This window comes from Chelon labrosus, assembly GCF_963514085.1.
Source record: "Chelon labrosus genome assembly, chromosome: 17".
Classification (NCBI taxonomy): Eukaryota; Metazoa; Chordata; class Actinopteri; order Mugiliformes; family Mugilidae; genus Chelon; species Chelon labrosus.
In genome coordinates, this window is record NC_140350.1 from 18,582,402 (window position 1) to 18,587,278 (window position 4,877).

Consider the following 4,877-nt stretch of genomic DNA (forward strand, 5'->3'; position numbering starts at 1 on the left):
TCCTCATGGAAAGCTAATGTGTTGCTTTCACGTGTACCACGTAAACTGCCAGTTGTATTTAGTAGAATGAATATTCTCAAGAAAAATAAAAGGTTTGTGTCCCTTTTTCAAAAAAAAACAATATATATATATATATATATATATATATATATATATATTTTATTTTTTTTACTGCAGTATGCAGTCTTTAAAATGCAATATTTCCATTTCAAATATAGAGGGACACAAGTGTATGACAATATCACATTGTTCGTAGTCCAAGTAGCCTACTTTATATTGTGCTGATAAAATATACTTAAGATGATTTTATAATTTCAAGACCACCTATAAGTCAAAGATCTGAAAATCTAACAAATACTGACACTGAATTCAGGAGTTATGTAGTTTATACGAGTTTTGCTATTGCAGTTTGTTTAGAATGAACTTGACTTGTCAGGATACCAGCGTTGTTGCTGACATACAAACCTTGCAGCAATCTGCAGCTTCTGATGCTTTAGGATCTTGCCTAAAATGCATGACAGTGACAACAATTAAATTCTAAGTCTCTGAAAGAGCACCATAGCACACACACTGTTCACGTGCAAGTTAACATGCTCAGTAAAAAAATATAGATTTTTAAAAATATAGATTTTGCTTCTTCCAAAAATCAAGAAGCAAAACCGTTGATGAAAGAAAAAGCGTCTTCTGTTTGCCTTGGCTATTAAGTCTCTTAGGATATTTACGGTAATGGAAGCCATGCATTCCGTCACGTTTACACTTTGGACGTGAATGGAGCGAACATGGGAAGAAAAAAAAAAAACGGTTTTTCTATGGCTTTTTAAAATTATCTCCTGGTTCTGAATTTCCGACCTCTCCTTCTACGACGTCTGGTGTTTGAGGGACCAGTGGTCAGAGGGACCCCTCCCCCACCATAAATAAGATTTAAGAGAGTGCAATTACGTAAAACTAGTGTGACAGCAAGGCAACAGAAGTCTTTGCTTTGGTGGGGGAATCACTGCAACACGTGGAAGACTGAGGCACATCTGATGAAACACTCTGTGATTGCAGTGCACACAATGTGCATACAAAAAAAAAAAATTATATTCTGTTTTAGCTGGATACACGAGAAAAGAGAGCAGTTGAGAACTGTTATGGAAATGTCTCTGGTCAACGAAATTCTTAAAGTAAACCAATAATGCAATTTATTTTAAATATGAGGTTAGATTTGAGGGTCCCCCCCCCCCCTTTGATTTAGACCTATAACGCAGGTTGATTTCCAATAACTAATGGAATCTCTTAAACTGATGTGCATGAAGATGAGCAGGTGTCAAAATTCTCCTCCTCCAAAAACCCCTCAACAACTTTGGACGATATGCGTCCAATCATATAGAGCATCACAGGAAAACAAAGAAGATTAACAACATTCCTTTCACAGAAAACCATATATCATGATCTTAGGTGTAAACATAGACTATAATAATCTAAAAATAGATTCTGTTCTGAGTTTTTAATATCCGTACTCTTCAATGTATCTGCTGCTGACCATTGAGGTTATATGCAGTTTTTCTCAGGGCTAAAACCTAAGATCCTGCTGATAATTTTTACAAATACTAATATGTCGGTATGTTATTTAGTTTAAATACAAGGCATTGTTTTTAGTGAAAGCTGTTTAATTTTGCCATGCAGTATATATCTACATACAGTGTGTTTTCCTATTTAAATTTAACAGATAAACGGGTCAAGTCAGAGCGAAATAAAAGGTTTTAAAGTATACTTTTAGACTCAGATTGGGAGGTAAACTACTGATAAAGAAAAGCATAGCTGCATAGCTCACTTCCACTAAGGATCAACAGTACTCAGTGGATCAGAAAATCTTAAGTGACACACGGGAATCCTTTGACATGACACATTTTTACTTAAATTCTTAATTAATATGGTCAGCTACAATTTATTTCTGTTGCCCGTGTATTTTAATAGGATTATAGAATAATTCAGAGGCGTGAAGGGTGAACTAAAACTTGGCACACTGCGGCCTGTCGAGGATTTGACATGTTGCCCTCTAGGGGACGGGTAAAGCAAGCACCATTGGATACCCCGACGGCAGTGCTTAACAAATGATTTCCAACTTGGAATTTGGGCAGGGGATGAGTGGCTGCACCGCTCACACGTGTCCACTAAGTGTCAGCAGTATTCTTTGGATCAATGGATCCTCAGCTCAGCGATGCACAGAAATTTTTTAATGTGTATTAATGTGACCAGCTACAACAAACTGATGGTTTTGCATGTACTAAAATATAAAGCGATGTGTTTTTATTTTATTTTTAACAGGACTATGGAGTAGTTCAGAGGTGTAGAGGATGAACAAAAAACATGAAATTACTAGTCCTTGTGCAGTGCCATGTTTGACAAGCAACCTTCCAGCCTGGCAGTCAAGGAGTTGAGATGTTTAACAAGTGATTTCCAGCTTGGAAATTGTTGAGAGAAGTTGCTAAATAAACAGTAGAGCTGAGAAAAGAAAGCAAAAAACATATATTAATTGGGAAAAAGTAATCATTCATTAGCTGAACCAGCCACCACCACCAGTCCAAGGGAGCAGCTACCTTTCAAATCAAGACCGACCCCCAATGAAACAAGAAACTGAATGCACACACTTAAAACTAATGGATGATTTAAAATCTGAAATGATATCTGTCATGATTTGTGCTGGATTTATGCTCGGTGGTAGGATAACTACTGTATAATAAGAATTTGTTTTCATGCTGTTCATGCTTCGGTCAACAGGTGTCGCTCTTTGCCCACTACAATGATTTTGCATTTAACTGACTCGATATCGCTGTCCAACATTATCTATTGCATTTTCCAATAAAATACAGCTGTTTGTTTATAGCATATCTGTGGCTCTATCCAGCAATCTTTCCCACAAACACCGCAACAATACGGGATGAATCCAGTCCATAAATCTGGTGAGAAGTCGCTGACGCAACCGGCCTTCTCCCTCCTTAGCTAAACGCAGAGGTATTTTGCTTGCCTCGCTGTCACAGTTCAAGATTAACTAATCGGGTAATGATCACCTGAGCAGAAGCTTCGAGCTAGGAAAAAAAAAAAAAGACTGCGAAACTGTGATTACATGAAGAGAACTGAATGTCTGGCATGTCACACGTCCTGACACACAGAAACCCATCAGAGAGTAGTAAACAAATTGCGAGGCTGTGGAATATGTCATCCCTCTTTGATATACGGCCTCGGAGGCAGCGCGTTTGCGAAAGTGACATCAGCGCACGAAATATGCTTTCCGCCGCCGTCTGGAATCGGGCCCATGATGTTTTTCTTCGAGTGTCACATGACGACAAAATTGCTACGGCAAAAACCCAAGCATCCACTTCCACCTATTCATTTAAACGAGGTTAAGGTTTTCCAGATGTTTTGGGTGCTCGTCCTGCACCGGGATCGGGGCTGGTAATGACCGCGCGTTCGGAAAGGTCACCGGGGTCAAAGATGCACCCTTGTTTTTCAGAGATGAGACGTTCAGAGGGGACGCGCGCACGGAGAGACAGTGTAGCGGTGTGTGCGTGTGTTGTAATGTGTGTGCGAGCCCCAAGTGATTGAAAGTGAACACACACGGAGCAAGTTTTGGGTTTCAGTCGCTTTAATCAAAGCTCATCAGCCGAGCTCCGGAGCTTGACGGGGACTCTGGCTCGCTGGGAGTTTGAACAGCGCAGTAAGACTCAGAGAAAACAATCCGCCGTGTGTGTCTGCTCCAGCGACTCCAACCAGGTAATGAGGCAGAAAAAAAGACATTAAAAACACAAAGGAGGGATCATGTAGTCTGCTGAGTGAGAGGGAGAATTCCCATGAGTGTTTTCGCTGTCTTTCTCTTCTATCGAGTAGTGATATCTTACAATAAAACAATAGCAAATTTCACAGCTACATTATTTTTTTGGTGTGGCACACATGGCACGTTTTGTTGTGGTTTAAATGTGTAAATCCAGCGCCTTCAAGTAATGAGTCAGGGCCGGCTGCAGCACCTGAGGATTGGGTTACATGAGCTGTCTGTCAGCGCGGGCGAAATGAGCCCCCTCGGGACAGCAGAGACAAAGTGTTGTTCACACCGCACTGATGTCAAATACTATTTGGAAGTAATCCTTAACATTTGTTCTAGGCAGCCAGGAGTGGCTGAAATGGGTGGCGTTTGACACCGGACACCGTTAGAAATCCTGGGAATGCATCGCAAAGTCAGCGTGACTGGCGTGTTATTGACGGCTTCACTGACAGGATGCGAATCCGTCCACTTTCTATGCCCACTTATCATGTTCAGGGTCACGGCAAGGTCTCTTCCAAGGGAGAGCTACACCCAGGGCAGGTCACAAGCCATCAGAGGCCTGACTCATGCAGTCATTCACTGCTGGGGTTGAGCCACCGGTCTACTCCACCTTCACCTTTCTTAGCAGTGGGGAGTATACATGTCTTTAGAGTGTGCAGACTGTCTGCGAATAACACAGAGCAGCTTTAAACTTCTTCTCACGGCGGATTAGAAATCTGTGTGTCTGCTGTAGTAAACCCCATTTTAGAACGTTATTTTTACCCCAGCAGTGATTGATTTTATTTTGACCCAGGGCGACCAAAATTAGAAGGTTTATTATAGATCTTGTAAAAAAATAAGTTGGAAGGCTTTCCGTGTTCCCTTCTTGGGCAAAAAATAATTACATAAACTAAACATTAAGATTTATGGAGTAAGCAAAAGCAAAAATCTGGAATAATAACAACAAATATAGTCCAGAATAAATGTGGAAGAGTTTTTCCTTTTGGTCATTTTACTTTCAGGTCAGTTTTAATAGAAATTCAGCAATAAATCATGCCTAATTATATTTTAGAGCTTTATTTCTGCCTCAGCAATACGT